Genomic DNA, 19,957 nt, shown 5'->3' on the forward strand with positions numbered 1-19,957 from the left:
CACTAAATAGATAAGGTGACACAGGCCATCACACACACACACACACACACACACACACACACACACACGGGAGTTAGCAATATCTGACAACTCGCTCCCCCAGGTCTGGCCAGTTCCTCACCTTATTCTGGGTCGGGCTTTCCTAACCCTGGTGAACTTCCTCTGTGCGCCTTGCTTTTGTTTGTTTTGTTGTTGTTGTGTGTCTGTTTGTTTTTCATATATAAATCTTTATTGTTGAAAGACTTATACTAGTATATGTCTCCCTTTTTTCCCCATTGACCCCTCTAGCCTGCCCCTGCCCCTGCCCCCACCACCCCACCCCAGGCCTTCACCACCCTGGCTGGCTCCTCCTGAGGGCAGTGAGGGACACCTGTCACCTGTCCCCACAGCTTTTGGTGTCCCCAGCAACCCCTGGCGCTCACGGCCTGCAGACACAGCCCTCTCCTTTGCCTCTGTCATCCCTGCGTGCCTGTGTCTCTCCTCCTCTTGTAAAGACACCAGTCAAGTTGGATTAAGGGCCCACCCGAATTCAGTGCGACCACATCTTCACTAGTTACACTTGCACAGACCCCGTTCTGATGTGCCAGGGGTCAGGGCTTCAACATATCTTGGGGGTTGCGGGGGTACAATTCAGCCCAGAGCAGTCGTGTACGTGGGCAGTCCCCGGTAACCGCATGCGCAGGCTGCCTCCTGCTCCTCCTGGTGAATGCACCGTTCGTCTGAGGTTGACGATTAAGACCCTTTCTCTGCCAACACGCGCACCTGCCCTCCTTGCATTTCCTAGGGAGCAGTGGCATCCGGCTGCACCTAACAGAGCTTCTCTTTCTTTTTTAAAGATTTTTTAATTGATTTTTAGAGAGGAAAGGAGAAGGAGAGAGAAACATCGATGTGAGAGTGATACATCGACTGGCTGCCTCCTGCTTGCCCCCTCCTGGGGCTTGAGCCTGCAACCGGGCATGTGCCCAGACCGAGAATGGAACCAGTGACCTTTTGGTGCACGGGTCGATGCCCAGCCAACTGAGCCACACCGGCCAGGGCTCTGCTCATTCTTCTTACCGTCTTCCCCATCGTCGGATCCAAACCCACCGAAGAGCGTACACCCTAGCTCATGGGCCTTTCTGATCCACCAGGAGCTGTTGGCTTTGCAGGAGGCCTGCCCAGCCAAGCCCCATCCCGACGCTGACGGAGGAGGACGGCCCGAGGATTCAGGCTGAAATCTAGGGGCCAGGCAAGTGCTCCGTGCAGGAGAGCCCGCTGCACTCCACAAAGAGCGGGGTCACACTCCTCCCAAGTCCCTGATGGGACGTGCACCGAGGAAACGGGAGGAACAGTGCTGAGCACGTGCAGTGTGTTCCCCAAACCCCAGCAGCACAGCGCCCTTCCCGGGGCCGGGCCAGCCAGGCCACTGCCTCCCCCTGTGCCCTGCCCAGTGGACACACACTTAACCCCATAGCCAGCGAACCCCAACCCCCTGAAATAGGCCTGCCCAACCCCCACACAGAACCCCTTGCCAGCCTGAGAGAGTGGCCCCAACTTGAGAGTGTGCATGTGTGCGCACGTGTGTGTGAGAATGTCTGTGTGTGAGTGTGTGTGTGTGAGTGTGAGTGTCGCACGTGTGTGTGTTTAATGAAAAGCAGCTTGTTCGGAGTCCATCAAAGGCCCCGGGAATGAAACGTGGCTTTGAGCTTCTCCCCTGCAGAGTGCTGTGAGGGGAGGTGCAGGCTGCCTGCCCGGGACACAACCGCCGCCTGGACCACCGCCCAGCCAAACCCGACCCGACGCCGATGGAGGGGGCTGCTCGGAGCGTTTCATTTCTGGGTGTTTGTTTTTTCTTCCATCGACAGAAATGTAGAAGGGAGAGAATATGAGACCAAAGAGGCTTATTATTACCTGGACAAGAGGGTCATTGGGACGGACTGAGTCAGCGCGATGCTTTGAAGATTAATGGGGCCGTGTAAATGGTAATTTGTTATGAGGTTTCTCCGAGGACATTACCCAGAGCACGGACAATGCGCACCAAGTGCAGCGGAGCCCTGGGCCGCAATTAGTGTGTGTAGAGGCCTTGGGACCGGAGCCACGAGATCCCAGCACAGGGGGTGACGACGAGCTGTCCCAGCTGCTTCTCGGAGACGGGAAAGCGGGACCGCGGGCTCCTACATTCTTCAGAAGCAAACACTGCACGGGGAGCAGACACCCCGAGGTGAGGGGTTCACGGTGGTCCCCAAAGTGGGGACATCAGATGGAGCCCCTCTGGGTGAACCCCTTTTGTCCACCCCCCGCTGCTCACTCCATCCCAGCTGCTTAATGAGGATGGGTCCCGAGGAGGAACCCCAACCAAGGACTCAAGTGTTGAAAATCCTCACGGCACATGCTGACAGCATCAAAAAAAAACTAAACCAAATCCTGGCTAGTTTGGCTCAGTGGATAGAGCATCAGCCTGAGGACTGAAGGGTCCTGGGTTCGATTCCGGTCAAAGGCACATGCCCAGGTTGCGGGCTCAATCCCCAGTAGGGGGCGTGCAGGAGGCAGCTGTTCAGTGAGTCTCTCTCATCATTGAAATTTCTAGCTCTCTCCCTCTCCCTTCCTCTCTGAAACCAATGAAAATATATTTTAAAAAATTAAACCAAATTAATAGGACTTCCCATGAAGCCCCATTTTCAGCAACCAGTGATCGTGGTCCAAGGGTGCCCCTCGACCTAAGGGACAGACTTCATGGAATCGTCTGATGCCTCCTGGACACTTGCCTTCCAGGGCCCTGGAGGGACTGGAGTTAGGAAGCCCCATGGAAACAAATCAAGACCAGGTGAGTGGAAGGCCGCGCTCATCACAGCTGAAGGTTGGCGTGCTTCACTCCAGAGGCTTCTGGACAGGAGATGAACGTGCATTGGTTGGTGTCCCTGGCTGCCATCAATGCCCAGAGGCCTATGGGACTGAGAAGTGGACAAGGACAGCATGACGCTTCCAAACAAAAAGGTGGAAAAGGAGAAGAGAAGATGCGGAAACGATCATCTCCCAACTGCTCTTGAGGGGGCAGGTCCCAGGGTCTGAAGAAGCCGAGTCCGCTCCCTCCAGCCACAGTCTGCCGCCGCCCAGGCGGGGACCCAGCCTACAGGCTTCTGTGTCCGCGATGTCACTCACCTCTCCGTCTTCACATTGGCAGCAGTGTGCGGTTTTTTTTAATATATTTTATTGATTTTTTACAGAGAGGAAGGGAGAGAGATAGAGAGTTAGAAACATCGATGAGAGAGAAACATCGATCAGCTGCCTCCTGCACATCTCCTACTGGGGATGTGCCCGCAACCCAGGCACATGCCCTTGACCGGAATCGAACCTGGAACCTTTCAGTCCACAGGCCGACGCTCTAGCCACTGAGCCAAACCGGTTTCGGCGGCAGCGGTGTGTTTTGACACAACACTGTGGTTGGCTTTAAGGATTCTTAAAATCCAGTGATGTAAAGATGCTGACATAAAATGCTGGAGATTATTTGGAGTTCTAGGATGCTGAAGAGGTGGGAAAAAATCTTTCTAGAATAAAATTACTCCACCAAAGTGTTTAAATATTCTAGCAAAATTAGCACAATATGTGTGTATAGTGAGAGGGTGCGAATTCTCTGATGACTGAATCAGTGAATCAATTAACCATAGACACCTGACAAGTATGTTAAGTGACTGGATGATTGATTGAATGAATGAATGAATGGAGCCTGGCTAGACCTGGTGCACCTCAATTCACATAATACTGACCCCCCATAGAAGCTCCAGGAGCTGCACAGTGTATTACTCACATCCGGGTTCTGAAATGCAGCCCATTCTACGTTTTCTTCTCCCATTTCCTTTCCCAATGTTTCTAACAAGTAAGACACGGCATTCTTGTGAGCAAGAGCTCCCTGGCAGCCCACCTTTGCACACATTCCTTCTCTTTGACATTGTCTCCAATCCTCAGAGCTTGGCCTCCACTTGTCCCCAAATCATGTCCGGACAGCTACAGGCTCTGACTGCCCGGAAAAGTCCGATAATCCAGCCACACATGGCACACCTGGGGTCTGGGCAGACCTGTCAGCCTCCGAGGAGCCTTTCATTCTATTTCACCAACCATGTGTGTGAGTTCAGGCTCTCTCTCTCTCTCTCTCTCTCTCTCTCTCTCTCTCTCTCTCTCACACACACACACACACACACGTATGCACAAGCATGCACACACATAAACACTCACCAACCACACGGACGCATGTGCACACTTGCACAAATAGATGCTATGGGAGGAAGGCGTGGCCCTCACACCCATCGACATCTGAACCCACTCAACATTTCCTCCCCCACCTGTGCTGGGCAGCGACCTGCTGCCCAACTCCACCTGGCTCACCTGACCCTGGGCCATCCTGCTCCTCTCGTGAGGACGTGTAGACATTCGGGGAACAGTCAGCACCAGAGCAGGCCTGCCCTGCGGCCTGGATGCTGTAGGTCAGAGCCGCAGAACACCCCTGAAAGGCCTCCAGGGAACGTGGTGGCACTGGATACACAGAGATCTTGGACTCAAATTCTCTGCCTGGTCCTTTTTTCTTCCAGAAAACAATCGCAGGTGACTTACTGATCACAAATGCCCATGTCCTGAAATGGAAAGGATTAGCTCTTGTAGGTGGAGGGGAAGGAAATGTACTGAACTTCACACGCACTGTGCTCGCTCTCTCCTCTGTGTGTGCCTCTGCTCTCTGTATTTCTCCATGTCTCTCCTGTGTTTCTCTCTCCATCTCTTTGTCTCTGTGTGTCTCTTTCTCTTAACACACACACACACACACTTCGAGGTGCATCTGACTCAACGCAACCCTTTCATCTCCAGGTCACTCAAACACCAACCTCCCCTCCCCCTCAGCTGGCACACAGGAAGTGATGAAGAGTCCCGTTCAGAACACCTCGCCGGGCCACCCTGCTTCAGCCCAGACTGGCTCAGAGAAGGGGGTCAGAGTATCCCCCATGTGCTGTGTCAGACAGCCAGTCACTTTCATTCTATTTCACCAACCATGTGTGTTAGTTAAGTGACTGGATGATTGAATGAATGAATGAGTGAATGAGTGAATGAAGGCCAAGGAAGAGGCCAGGAGGCCGAGGAAGAGGCCGGGAGGTTCTGGGGTCCCCAATCCAGGCCCGGTTGAGTGACAGTGCTGCTTACTCATCACAGGGAGGAGCGAGGGGAGGGCGGGTCTGGAGGGGCCATGACCAGCGAGTGCAGTTCCAAGCTCTTGGGGCTGAAGGTGAGCAGAGAAGAGGAAACCGCAAAGATGACGAGAAAGGAGGGATTTGGAAAACCCTTCGTTCAACAGATGCTCGCACAGCAGAGCCTTCGATGCACCCAGTGCCGGTCTGGTCATGGGCCTCAGCAGGGAACACAACAGGCAGAAACCCACCCATTGGAGCTGACATGGAGGGAAGGGCTGTGGGGCAGAAAGGAACAAGATAAAACATGACACCCCAGGTGGCAGTGACAGCGAAAGAGAACCACCAACTGAGGGAGGGGGAGCCCGGGTGGCGTAGCCTCTTGGTCAGCGCAGGTGCCATACAAACCACAGATGAGCCCTGGCCAGCTTGGCTCAGTGGATAGAGCATCGGCCTGGGGACTACAGGCTCTCGATTCAATTCCAGCCAAGGGCACATGCCCGGGTTGTGGGCTCGATCCCCAGCAGGGGGCATGCAGGGGGAGCTGATCAATGATTCTCTCTCTCATCGTTAATGTTTCTCTCTGTCCCTCTCCCTTCCTCTCTGAAATCAATAACAATATTTTTTTAAAAAAACAAAGAAACTCTTGTTGTTAAGGAGATGGGGAATGTGTTTCATAGTAAGAAAATACAATAGAAATAAACCAGTCAGAGAAAGGTATCACGTGATCTCATTCATATGTGGAATCTAATGAACAACATAAACTGATGAACAAAAATAGATCCAGAGACAGAGAAGCACCGAACAGACTATCAAACCTCAGAGGGAAGGCAGGGGAGGGTGGGCAGGTGGGAAGAGAACAACCGATGAACTTGTATGCATATATGGATACAGTGATGGTTGTTCTGCAGGTTTAGTTGTAATTTAAATGTGATCATTTTTTGTTACATAATAGATCCAGAGGCATAGAAACATGGAATAGACTGTTGAATCTCAGAGGGAAGACAGGGGTGGGTGGGAAGAGATCAACCAAAGACCTTGTAAGCATATATGCAAAACCCATGCACACAGACAATAGGGTGGTGAAGGCCTGGGGCGGGGGGAGGGGGGGGACGGGCTGGGAGGGGTCAATGGGGGGAAAGGGGACATATGTAATACTTTCAACAATAAAGATTTTAAAAAAAGAGAAAGAAAACACAATCGATGGATGAATGCTGGTTCACCTGAAGCAGGCGAGAGTCCCCAATCCTGCCAGCAGTACAGGCTGTGCGTGTGTGTGCACGTGTGTCCATACAAACATACACAAGCAGATGAATGAACTGTCATTTGGGGCCAGTGATTGCAGAGTTTATTCGATCAGTAAAGATGCATATCTCCCACTTACAGCGGAACAATAAACAGTCATCCAGCTTTGAAGATAAAGCCTTGTTTATGAAAGCCATACTTGTCCAAAGATCTGTTTCACACTGCCACTTAATTAGTGATACCATCGCTATGTTTTTGGCGAAGTAGTGGGAGATTTCCTTTCTAAATGTCCTTTCTTTTTTAACAGGCTTTATTTTTAGAGCCAAATTGAGTGTTACGTACGTATGGGGGTTCCCACATGCCCCCACGTGCACAGCCCCCCTCGCTATCAACATCCCACACCATAATGTCCACTTTCAACATGTTTTAATCCATTTAAACAACCAGAGAGTCGTTCCAAAAATTTCCAGGTGGCGAACAGCATTAATATGTGTCTCCTGGCTAAGAGTTAGAACCCAATGATGGAAGACTTTCTTACAGATTGTTCTAGGAAGAGGGTCTCTAGGCACCGAGCCAGACCTCGCGGAGAGCTGACTCAGCCCAGACCCTTCCCCAGCTGTGGTCGCAGAAGGAACTTACCGGGAAGAAGGAGAGGAGATGGAGGGAAGGGCCACCAGGAGCTGGAAACCACAATGAAACAGGTCTCGGAAAAGGGAGGCAGGCCTGCCGACACCCCACTGTTAGCCCAGGGAGGCCTGTGCGGACCTCCGTCTGTCGGGACTGTAAGGCCATAAACCTGTGTTGTCTTAGGCACTAAGTTTGTGATAAACTGTTACCACAGCAACAGAGCTAATACGATAGGACGTTGTGTGTCTGTGTGTACACAGGTGTGTGTGTGGACAGGTGATGCCTACATCGTCTTCATGTCCATCGGCATGCACACTGCATGTGCATCCATGTGACGACTCCTAGCGTTCAGTGATGTGTAAATGACACACGATGGACATGGATCGGGGCCTAGCAAGGTGGGAATGGGGTGCCAAGAGGAAATCGAAGTCTCGGGGTGATCAAAATTCCCCAACCAGGAAGAGCATTTCTGGGAGAGCAGAGCCCGTGGCCCAGACCAGGCCACAGGAATGGCTCTCTGGCCTGTAATTACAACATTTGGTCAGCAGACCCGAAACTTGGGCTGCTGTCTGGAAAGGGTTTCACCTCCCACTGACCCCACTCACGGGATGAGCGCCCCAGACAGAATGAGGGGCCGGCCCAGCCCCACCAGGCGGAGTCTGTGGTCGCAGGAAAAGGGGAGGCCCATGCAGGCTCAGGGTGCCAGGATTCTGAAAAGGAGACTGGGGCAGAGAAGGGGGTGTCCCCAGGGAGGAGACCTCTTGGTCCCCACCCAGTGACCAGGACCCCGAGGTTCCCTGCTGGAGCTGAGAGCCTGGTGATAGACACAGCATCCGGTGGCCCCACCCAAACCCGCCCGGCCAGGTGTGTGAGGACACGCAGCTCTGATGCTCCGCAGCTGACCCACAGCGGCCTTGGGGCGGGGGAAGCTCACCACACGCTGAGCGCAGAGAAAGGCGCTGCGCTGTTTGAGCCCAGGTGACAAGGTGAGCGGGTTTCCTGAGATGCTGTCTAAGGCCGCCTTCCCCTGATTGACAAGTCCTGGGGCAGGGGAGTGGGGGCCGGACAGCAAGGATGCAGAGGTGGCACTTCCAGTCCAGAAGGAGGAGAAGAGCTAAGGCTTCTTGGGAATAACTGTTCGCGTATCATGCAATGAGGCTTACAGCAGCAGCCGAGGTGCCTGCCGGGATGCCCATTTTACAGAAGGACACACTGAGTCTGGGGGAGGCCAAGTCATGTACCCAGGGCCGGGGTTTCTGGCATGGCCATCACCCAGGCAGCTTGAATTCGGGTTTGGGAGGCAGTTGGGTGTTGCATTAAGAACTGGGGCTCTGGAACTACACTGCTGACTCATTCTTTTCCCCTCTCTGCCTCAGTTTCCTCGTCTGTGAAGTGGGGTAATGCCTGTCTCCCGGGATGCTGTAAGGAGTCCCTGCACTCGGGCACGGAGAGCCCTGAGCGTATGCGTAGGTGATGGTTCACGCCTCTATTTAGTCAGCCCCAGCTTCATCGCTAAGGAGCTCTGGGACCTGGGGCAGCTTGCCTCCCCTGCATCTCCACGTCAGAGAAGGGGCCATCCTTACGGGAGCCGATTACAGGGTCAGTAAGCATCCAGCATCCGAGAAAGGGGTCCGAGAAGGAGGGGAGCGCTACGGCACCCCACCCAGGGGTCTCATGCCTGTGGGACCAGAATTTTGGGCACTGGCCTTCAGTGTCCCCGCCGTCCTAATGGCCAGCGCTGTGAGGACATGCCATTGTTCCACTGTCTCGGCCTTCTTGTCGGAAAGTAATACCTTCTAGAGGAAAGAGTCATCTTCTAAAAGCTCTAAGCCAGAGAAACCCTGGAAGCCTTCCTGGAAACAAGGGTGAAAGGTCAGCAGGACTCGTGTGGCTGGGAGGGGCACACGCATGGCCTCCCCATTCATGCCACCGCAGCCTGGGCACGGCAGGCGTGTTTAGTATGAGTCCCTCGGAGCAGCCTGCATGCGGGGGCACCAATCCTCCTGCATTGAAGGCACAGGAGAGAGGGGACCGATTCAGGGACTCGCCAGCTATGTCTGCAGGCGGGCTGTTGGCTGCGGGACTTTCCCCAACAGCAGCCCCGTCACCAAGGAGAGCGCAGGTCACTGTGAGACCCGGTCCTGCCATCTGTCCACGGGCTCCGGTGGAGGAGGCAGCGCCCTCACGTCTGCACTCACTGCCGCGGGGGCCTTGCCTGGGTGCACGCCTGTGCGTCCGGCCCACTTCTCGCTGAGACACCTGAGGTGGCGGCCTGCGCGTCCTGTTCACGGTCACACGAGGGGAGGCAGAGCCGTGACCCGGCCTCCAGTCCACTGTGCAGAGGCCTGGGCCGCAGGAGCCGCCCACCCCACACCGGTGAGTCACCATTTCTGGGAGCGATCAGTCACTTTCCTCTGCGCTGCGCCCCCCGCACCCCCGCTTCCTCCTTTCCCTTATCTCGGGAGCACACGCCACGCTCAAAGGAAAGAACCCGCGAGCAGACACAGATTTCTGCCCAGCTCGGAGCCTGGGCCGGTGCCAAGCCTCCCGCCTCCCTCGCACCCCGGCCTGGCCGGAGCGGAAGCCAGCGCGGAGAGATAAGGGCCTGCGCTCACCGCTCCCACCGGGCAGGAAGGCGCTTCCTCTACGCTGCCAGACCTGAGCCCCTGGGAGACCGGCCTCTGTGGTCTTCTCCTCCCCCGCTGCCTCACAAAACCACCCACGGGAGGATATCAGCTCTGGAAGCCAGAGGCCAAAATCCAGGTGTGAAGGAGACAGGGCCCGGCTCCCAAAGGCCCCTGGGAGGGTCCCTGCGCCCTCCTCCGTCCCCCGGGTTCTGGCGGCTGCTGGCGTCCATGGGCATGAGGGTCCGTGGGCATGAGGCAGCGTCTCCATCCTCACAAGGCCTCCCTGGGCCTGTCTCCTCTCCTCCCATGAGGCCCCAGGCCTGGATGTAGGCCCCCCCCCCCAACTCCAGCACCACCTGTCTTCACTTAAGTCAGTGGCTCTCAACCTTGGCTGCACATTAATGTTGTGGCCCCACCCCATAACAAAGAAACAGAATTTCCGGAGGATGGGGCCCAGAAATCAGGATTTTAAAAAGATTCCCAGGTGACTCTAATGTGCAGCCACGGTGGAGAACCACTGGCGTAAACCATCTCCTTTCACAGCTGAAGAGCCATTGGTGTTGATGTGGATCCTTCATCTTATTCCCATTTATTCCGATGTGGCACAGTCTCTCCCAAATTCCGGGCATAGATTGGGGGGTGGAGGAGGGCGGGGTAGCACACGTGTGACTGAGCCCATACATACTTGGGGCATGACCGTGGTCTTCCCTGGGTCTGTGCCGGCTGAAAAGACCCGTTTCTCTCCCACTCACAGCCCCCATTCCTCGCGAGCCTGCCTGGAGCAGGAGATTAGGCAACTCGTTTTCCACGTGGAGTTGCTCAGTCGATTGCCTCCCACGGCACGTGACTCTCCACGTTGCAAAGGCCCACAGGTGGGCCCGAAGTCCCGGCCGGGCCGCGGGGCTCTGTACCATGGGGCGCACCTGTCCGTCCTGGCTGGAGGTTTCCCTGCAACAGGGGGGTGGGGGAGAGGCCTTCCCCCCTGGGCCAGTCGGTGCCGAGGAGGGACAGGAGTGAGGACTCGCCGAGCTTTGCACCCATCCACGTGTCCCCCGTTAGCCTCTCGCTTGTCACCACGTATCAGAGGACACGCTTCGCAGACAGGGACGCGGAGAGAGCAGATGGCAGCGCCCGCACCCAGGGCTCCGAAGGAGAGCCCAGCGGAGCAGACTGGCTGGATCAGTTGGAAGCAGCACCTCTGCGTGCCCGAGAGACTCCAGGGCAGACCCTCAGGCTGCAGGAGGGTCTAAGCAGGGGGTCACTCCAGGTGCAACAATTCCGCCCTTTCTACTCCTCCCACAGGCCGCATCCAAGGGGGTTGTTACTGTACGTTGTCGGAATTAACCTGTTTCTGCCCCAATAAAAGCCTTCTCTTTTTTTCCCTTTCCCGGTCACTGTGTCGCGTTTCTTTTTAGGTGCTCTCTGCCCCGCCCCGACACACACACACCCTGTCCCCACCCCAGCCTCTGCACCCCCACTTTACAGAGGGTGGGTTTCCATTGTTTTCATTCCGGGATGTTTTACCACAATTGGTTTTCATCTCCCCGTGTCCCGGGTCCGGAGTTTGAGCTCTAACCCTGCCACAGCCCTGCTTACTTTTCCTCAACAAGATCCACCTTTGGGCGATACACCTCGTTCATGGCCCGTCTCTGTGTCTCCCATGACGGTTCCTCCTGGCCCTACCGCGGTGTCATCAGGACAGCAGGCCTGCAGCTGGCACCCGTCCTACACAGGACACCCGCTCCCCGGCCCCCAGACGCCTTGCAAACTCCCTGCGAAGACAAGACCTCTATCAACCCCTGTGAGGACCAGGGACACAGTGTCCTCACAGCCGATGGTGTCATCCCACCCGGGGCGAGCCACACCTGCGCTGAGGACGGGGGATTATAACAAGGGAGTGCGGATCCAGAGAGCAATCCAGAATTGCCCAAACGTTGAACAAGGACAATGAACATTTTTTCGATATGTTGGTGCCTTTAGAGTTGACAAAGCTCCAAATTCCTTAGAAGAATCAGGAATTTATAACACCTTTTTGACCATCAATACCTACTCTCAGTCAACAAATGCCAAACTCCTATGGGTCTTCAAGGTGTGCTGACATCACCAGGGACCCTCAAGGTTTCCCCAAACCCCGGGAGCCCTGGTCTGAGCAGTAGGTCAAGGTGTGAGAGGGGTGGGGACAAGCTCGACCCAGGAAGGCGCCCCTGACCTGGGCCCATGTGCAGGAAGGGGGCGGTGAGCAGCATGTGGATAAGTGGGTATTAGGCAGGAAAAGGTGGCACTCTTGTCCAGGGAAGAGCCTGAAGGGGGAGTGGGGAGACAGATCTGACCTGGGGGTTTGTTGTGCCGCCCCCGACCTCCAGGCCGCATTTGGTTGGTGGCCTCTGAAGACTAGACAACATTTCTGTGTGGAGCAGCCGTCATGTGGGGAAGTGAGACTTCTGGGGACACAGCACCTCCCCAACTTCTCCAGCACTGCCAGGCCACCTGATCGGCTGAGAAATCGGCCCGCAGCCAGAGGCCCGGCAGGGGGGCGCAGCCGGAGGGAGGCCCTCCCCGGGCGCCCGGAGCCATCTGCGCATCTGTCCCCCTCCCGTGGACCCCGCTCTCCCACCCAGAAAAGGAGGTTTGCTCTTTGGAGCTCCCACTGCGTTTTGGGGTGGGAGGCAGAGATTTGGGAAGGAAGCTGAGTCACCTCCAATATGGACAGATAATGTGCTGGGAGGATTCGAGTGGCTCTTTTTGCCATGCCAGCACTTTAACTGCTGCATAAATAAAACCGCACCGTCCCATTGCCCGCTTCCAAGATAAGAACAGGGAGCTGAGGGGCCAAACCACAGGCTCCCAAAATAAAAGGATTCGTTCTGAGTATTCAGACCCGGAGGCTCAGCATCAGAGCGGCTCTGCTCGTGAAGCGCCCACGCTGGCTCCGTCCCCTTATTCGTGATGCCCACCCCCTTTCCGCCGCAACTGGCAGCCCCTGGTACCCTGCCAGGCGCTGCCCGTGGTCCGTCCCTGCCCCTGAGCCACCGCCTCCAGCCCCGGCTCTGGCTCAGGTCACGTGAGAGCCCACATCACCGTGGCCTCCTGCTCACAGCCCAGCCAGAGTGCACCCCCTGGTTGACTCCTTACACCCGCACCCCCAGATGGTCTAGGTCTGAGGGACGCACAGAGCCCTCCAGGCTGGGCCCTCAAGGCGCCAGCACGCCCCTCTGCACTGCCATGTCCCAGCCCTCACGGGGTCCCAGACCTCCAAGGCCACTTCACCTGTACCGCTGGCTGTCTGGGACCCCCAGCCCTTCGGAGACTCCCCGAGATCCCATCCATCACTCTTCAGTCCTATGGAGCCCACCCCGGGAAGCTGGGGGCCTCAGCTCGGCCACACGGTGTCGGCCCCTCCCCGTCCCCCCATAGAGGCCTCTCTTGGTGAGAATGCGAGACTCTCTCCTCACAGGTCTGTGGGCTTTTCCTGGAAACTGTTCCACAGACACCCCTCCCCCCGAGCCGGTGGAGCTGTGTGATCCTCTCCAGGTCCCTGTGCCCTCTCCACTTGCCCCCCTCGGTTCCAGGCAAGGCACACGCACTCTCTACAAGCCGCGCCTGTGCGGCGACAGGCCCAGCTTAGTGCCTCTCCCAGCAGGCGTGTTCCCCCCTGAGCTGGTCTCAGTGATCTCCCCGAAACGTTTTGGGGTCACCTGTTCCCAAGGTGCCTTCAGGGCTAGGTTCATGAGACATGCCTGCTGTGACCATGCTGTGTGCACATACACAAACACGCATGCACACACATGCACATATACACGTGCATGCCCGCACATATGCGCGCGCACACCATGCACACAATACACATGCACACCCATCCACGCACTCGCCTGGGGACCGAGGGTGGTTCGCAGCCACAGGAGGCCACTTAGGTGACCGCTCAGAAAAAAAGTGTCCGTGCCCCAAAGTGGCTCCAAAGAGCAGGGGAAGTAGAGGGACGAGGAGGTGAGGTGGCAGCTTCGTGGCCTCAGGTTCACACATCAGACGAAGGGATGAGGTGCTGCTTTCGGGCTGTGACAGCCACTCCATTGTCATCTGCAGGGGCACCGTCTACAGACGTGGAGTCCAGCGTGACCTCTGCCCCAACCTTGTCCCTAGAAACACACGCGGGCAGGCTCGGGGGGCAGGAAGGACAGGCCAGAAGCGTGTGCACACCACTGCGGGGATTTCTAACACTCGTGTCAGCTAATACTCACAGTGAAAACGACCGTCCTGTCGGGGTGGATTGGAGTTCTTGCATGTATTTCTCTAATGCGGTGACCATTTCCCACTTTCAATACCTTTCATGAAAGGAGAAATGTTGGCCCATTTGGGGGGCCTTTTCAGGTGTTCATGGCGTCCACCCTGTCCCCACGGCAGGGGAGGCTCTCAAACCCGACAACACCTCACTCCCCGAGCACCCAGGAGACCCGGGGTCACGGAGCCGACGTGACTGGCCCTCGTGTCACCCCACTAGGTCCCCTCGGCATGTTTTCCAGGAAACCCGAAACTGCCAACGCGATTGCTGACACCCGGGGCTGTGTTGCTTGGAGACGGCAGACGGCAGCACCAGCCTCACCGAAATCTCAGGACCAGTCACCGCCCGCAGCAACGGGCAAGTGCGCAGCCTGCGCCCTGGTGGGCCTGGTTTCTCTGGAAAGCTGATTTTGCACGTCCCTGGGCGTGAGTCACGCCGTGATATTAGCAAGGGGTTTACTCCGAGCTGCGCAGGGACCGCCTGTCGGGGCCTCGAAGACACTGAGCCAGCGGTGCTTCCTCCCGCAGGGATTTCCCACCCGCGATGACGGCCACCCAGCCGTCCCTGCCGCGCTCGCTCAGCACTCGGAGGTTCCCCACTTGCTGTCCGACTGGAGTGTCCCCGGTAAACGGCACAGGCTCAGAGTCCTGCTGCCTCCTTCGTCTCGCTCTAGCCTATGGAGTGAGCTGCGTCTGCCCCAGGCCTCTGGGCTCTGGAAGGTTGACTGGGTGACTGGCCAGGTTTCCACCCACCTGAGCTCTCTCAGCTGGGCACTTAGAGCTGTTTTGGACACGCACATGCATGTGCACACGCACACACGCGCACACACACACTATTAAAATGAACTTTTAAAACGTATATTGTTACTGATTTCAGAGAGGAAGCGGGAGGGAGAGATAGAAACATCCATGATGAGAGAGAATCATTGATCGGCTGCCTCCTGAACACCCCACACTGGGAATCGAGCTCACAGCCCAGGTATGTGTCCTGACCGGGAATCAAACCGTGACCTCCTGGTTCATAGGGTGATGTTCAACCACTGAGCCACCCTGGCCAGGCAAGATGAACTATTTACCCCGTGCGGAAGGCTGCTGTGCTCCGTGAACCTCTGAGGTGGTCAGGGTTCCTGGCACCTAAACCTTCCTACTCCAAGTAACAGAGTTGCCTGTCAGTCGGAAGGCACACGAGTAAGGTCCTAGTTTTGGATCGTGGGGTGCACCCAGGGCCGCACCTCAGAAAACACAGAAGGAAAAACAGCAACTCCTGACCAAGCACCTGGGCTTCGCTGAAGGTCCTCCCACATTGATGAGGGTTTGCCTGTCTTTCTTCTGCTGATCGAGAGAGATCTTATCCCTGGAAACAGCACTCCCAGGATCACAGGAGAAGCAAGGAACACACGGGAAGGGCCATGGGCTCCGAGGGGAGGGAGCTTGGTAAGTACGGTGCAGGCAGCGTGGTTATTAACATGCCGGTGGTGACGCGCTAACTACCGGGCGACTCCAGCATCGATATCCAAACAAAGATAATAACAAGTCGAAGGGTCAAGGACAGCTTGCCTTTGAAGGCATACCCCACCCATCCAGCCAATTCAGCAGCGTCAGGACTCTCCCTGCCCTTCCCACCACCTCCCACCGGGCAGAGGCCATCCAAGCCACAAGGTGAAGGTTACTTAGAAAGTTACAAGTCTCAAGCTTGAAAATGCGCTCCTTCCACAAAGTTATTGGGACAAAGATATTGGGACAAAGATATTGTCCCAGGAACTGAAACCCGGGCTTAAGAACAGGGTTTGGCAGACTCTCTCTGGAAGGACCAGAGAGTCAGTATTTTCTGCTTTGCGGGCCATTCGGTCTTTCTCCACTGTTCCGCTCAGCCAGTGCGTGTGCAAAGCAGCCGTCGGTGGCGTGTAAGTGCACAGGCATGGGTTTGTTCCAATCACACTTTACTTAAGGAGGCTAACGTTTACCTTTCATAAAAGTTTCATGTGTCGCCCTGACTGGTTTGACTCAGTGGATAGAGCGTCGGCCTGTGGACTGAAAGGTCCCAGGTTCGATTCCGGTCAAGGGCATGTACCTGGGTTGCGGGCACCACCCCAGTGGGGAGTGTGCAGGAGGCAGCTGATCGATGTTTCTCTCTCATCGATGTTTCTGACTCTCTATCTCTCTCCCTTCCTCTCTGTAAGAAATCAATAAAATATACTTTTTTAAAAAAGTTTCATGTGTCACAAAATAGTGTTCTCATTTTTACCACCCTCCCCACCCCCCACCAACCATTTAAAAATGTAAACCTATGAAAACAGGCGCGGGCTGGGGAGGGGCGTTTGCCCGATTTTGGCCTGTGGGCTGAAGTTTGCTGAGCCCTGGCCCCCAGCACGCCGATCGGTAACAAAAACAAGTTCACCTCTCTATGCTCGTGTACACTGTGCTGGGTATGTTATAAAACAGACCCAAACCCACCCGGCGTGGCTCCGTGGTTGAGCATTGACCTATGAACCTGGAGGTCGGAGGTCACAGTTCAATTCCCGGTCAGGACCCATGCCCAGGTGGCAGGCTCCAACCCCAGTGTGAGGTAGACAGGAGGCAGCCGATCAGTGATTCTCTCTGGTCACTGATGTTTCTATCTCTCTCTCTCCCGCTCCCTTCCACTCTGAAATCAATAAAAAAATATATTTTTAAAAAATACTCAAAAATCAGCAAGGTGAATGGGAAGAGCATACGCTGACATTCCAGCATTTTCTTCCTGAACGGCTCCGGCTTACCCGATGGTCAAGTCCTGGAGGCCGTGCCCCCACTTGGGAGATGTCTGACTACAAATGAGAAGAGAAAACGCCTGTGAGATTCCGTCTTCCTCCCGCCCACTGTGAGAGAGGGGGGCCGTGGGGCGCTCAGCACCTGCCCGAGGTATTTTGGTGAAATGAAGACACGCCGGCTATGCTCACAAATGAACAAACTCGGTGTTTCCCCGAGGACGGCCGTGCCGGAATCAGTGCTTGAATCTGCAGACACAGGGTGCTTTGCTCAGAACCGGTTAAGCTGGTGCGATGGGGACAATGGTCCCGTGTGGGATCCCATGGGAGAGGGTGTGGCGCACCCTCCACCCGCCTCTGCCTTTGTTTCCTGGAAGGCTTGAAACAGTCTGAACCCCCATTACCCCAGGTTTAAATCTGTCCCCCAGACAACTCAGAGCCAGAGGTTGACTCAAGGATGGTCTAAACCAGCGGTTCTCAACCTGTGGGTTGCGACCCCTTTGGCGGTCGAACGACCCTTTCACAGGGGTCGCCTAAGACCATCCTGCATATCAGATATTTACATGACGATTCATAACAGTAACAACATGACAGTGATGAAGTAGCAGCGAAAATAGTTTTATGGTTGGGTCACAGCATGAGGAACTGTATTTAAAGGGCCAGAAGGTTGAGAACCACTGGTCTAAACAGCCCTTCCCCACCACCCCCACTGCACCCCACTGCACCCCACTCACACACACACACACACACACACACGCACACTCCGAAGGTTAAGCCACCGCAGCCAGACCCAAGAGGAAAACAGTGTGAGGAACAAATCATGGCAAATCATCATGGTGCTTCTGAAACTGTCATCCAGGATCTGCAGTCGCCTGAAGTTTCCAGAAAGCAGACCAGGGCTTGGAGAATTTCCACCAAGGATAGCAGACATGGCTGCATGCAGAGGTGACAGGACGGCCTGAGCCTTCCCGGTTGGCACCCATGGCCATCTCCCCCTCCTTGTCTCTGATGCAGCTGCCCTCGCAGATCCGGGAGCCACCTTGGTCAGACCAGCTGTCCTGCTTGGAGGGCCAGGGAATAAGACCACCCTCGCTCTGCCGATGGACGTGACGCATTTCTACAAACGGCAGCAAATGGATGCGCCATTCATTGGTTCCTGGATGCTCTGTTCGACCTCTTTGCCCCATTTTACAGGGTGTTGAGAGCCCCGTTCATCACGTCTGAGGACTTCTGACGTGTACGAGACAGAGGACACGGCGCACGGCCCTTAGGGAAGTTTGGGAAAACACTAAACGAACCAATATTCCTTTCGCCTCTAAAAGGCTGAAGATGGAAATCCTGGTGAGTCACCTGCGTAATCTGGGAGATTAGATTCAGGAAGAGAAGAGAAATGGAGGGCGGGCACTGGGCACCCTCCCGCCCGGTGGCATTCCTCCTGGGCCCTCAGTGCGCCCTGCCCACCGGTCATTACCGGGCCAGCCCATTAGCACGGCCGTCTCCTGGCTGATCCTTGTCTCTCCCGCAGGAAGGAAATCACAGGCCTCGGAACCCCCCAGCCAGCCCCTCTCTGTTGTCCTGCAGTGAGCTGATTGCCCATAATGAACAAATTATAATAATTGCGGACAATTATGCAAAACCTCTGACTTAAGTGGCAATCCTTCACCGGCGAGTGGCAAGGCCTCTCCTAAGTGAGAATTAAAGGCCACCCGGCCGCTGAGCTGAGGCGGCGTTGCCCCACTTTAGAGACGGGAAAACTGAGGCACTGAGTGGCAGGTCTCTCGCCTGTTTTATAAGGCAGGCCTGCACGTCTTAATGAGTTTAAGTTAAGTGTGTACATTAAAAGGGGTGAGTTACATAAATGGCTTAGCCTTTCCACGAATTGGTAGACACCTGTTAAAATTCATGTTTTCAGAGATACGGGGGAAATGCTGACGATGGAAATTTAATTTTCTTAACTTTTTGTTTTTGGCAATCCTCACCCGGGGATACTTATGCCATTGGTTTTTAGAGAGAGGGAAGGGGAGGGAGAGGGGGAGAGAGAGGGAGGGGGAGAGGGAGAGGGAGGGGGAGGGGGAAGAGCAGATAGAAAAATAAAAATCAGAAAAAAACTAAAAGGAGAAAAATAAAACTGAAATGGAAAAATATAACATTGTGCCCACTTCATCAATGTGAAAGAGACACATGGATCGGTTGCCTCCCCCACGCACCCCGACCAGGACTGGGATCAAACATGTATGTGCCCAGGTATGTGACCTTGACCAGGAATCGAACCCGAGATCCTGCAGGTTTGATGGAATTTTAAATGAAAAGAAGAGGATTATGCTGTAACTGTAGGGTGGTCTCAATGACGTGTGACAGTGTGAGGGTCTGTCTGTGTGTTTGTGTGTCTGTGTGTCTGTCTGTTTTTTCAAGACTAGAGTATCAAGTCAATATGGGTTGTCAGTTCCTGGCGGGATTCACGATGACTCTCAGCCTCTCCCTTACACTTCTACATTTTCTAGATAAAGTGTGAACCTTTTATAAGAAGAAAATAAGGTAAATGGGACTTTAAAGATATTTTCATTTCTAAAATACTAAGATGTTTTAAAGACATTTACTCCCTGTTCTGAATCAGGTCCTTACCTCCTCACATGCGTGTGTAATATTTACTTTTCAGCCTTTCCCAGCCTTCCCGGTCCGGCACTCTGGCTTGGGGTGAATTAATGAGCTTGAGTTGCCCTGGCTAGTGGTCACCTGGACCAGGGTCAGGAGATGAGGCCAAAGCCCGGGTCACAGGGCAGCCCCTCGGAAGGGGCTCAGGATCCGTGGGGCCTTCGCAGCCGCTGTTCCTGGAAACGGATGCCTGCCTCCGCCGCCCCCTCCGAGCCCACCCGTGTCCTGTCCGGGGTCAGGGAGAGAGCAGAGGGCAGCTGACATCAAAGGCAGAGCCCTGCCTGGGAAACCTCCCTGCCCTGGAGGTGTCGCTTCCTGCTGTGCGGCAGCTGCTCTCTCCTCCGGCTTCAGCTGCAGGCGGGAAGGTTCGCACTCCCCTATAAACGCACCCTCCTGCCTTAACACCCTCACCCTAAAGGAAGCAGCCACCAGACACCACCCCCAGGCCTGACCCCGGGAGGGCAGCGTGGAAGGGCTCGTGCCCTCCAACAAAACCCACCGCCGCACCCCCAGGAAAGAGCCAACCCCCTCACCCCCTGACTTTGGCTCTGCCCCCAGATGGAGCCCCCAGATGCCAGCAGGTCGGGGCCCGGGAGCACTGGGCACGGGCATTGCTCCGCATGGCTGAGCACAGCTGACC

General features: G+C 55.4%; 1 long non-coding RNA gene across 1 annotated transcript in view; it reads right to left on the reverse strand.

Annotated features, from left to right (window-relative positions):
• Positions 1–19,788, reverse strand: part of LOC107184727 — a 60,960-nt gene extending 41,172 nt beyond the window's left edge. Inside the window, exons 1-2 of the long non-coding RNA XR_001515622.1 lie at positions 19,770–19,788; positions 16,747–16,748 (exon numbers count right to left, since the gene is read on the reverse strand). This is a non-coding gene — a long non-coding RNA (uncharacterized LOC107184727). The remainder of the gene's footprint in view (positions 1–16,746; positions 16,749–19,769) is intronic.
• Between the last annotated feature and the right edge of the window lie 169 nt (positions 19,789–19,957).

The sequence above is a fragment of the Myotis davidii genome, unplaced genomic scaffold, assembly GCF_000327345.1.
Source record: "Myotis davidii unplaced genomic scaffold, ASM32734v1 scaffold227, whole genome shotgun sequence".
Classification (NCBI taxonomy): Eukaryota; Metazoa; Chordata; class Mammalia; order Chiroptera; family Vespertilionidae; genus Myotis; species Myotis davidii.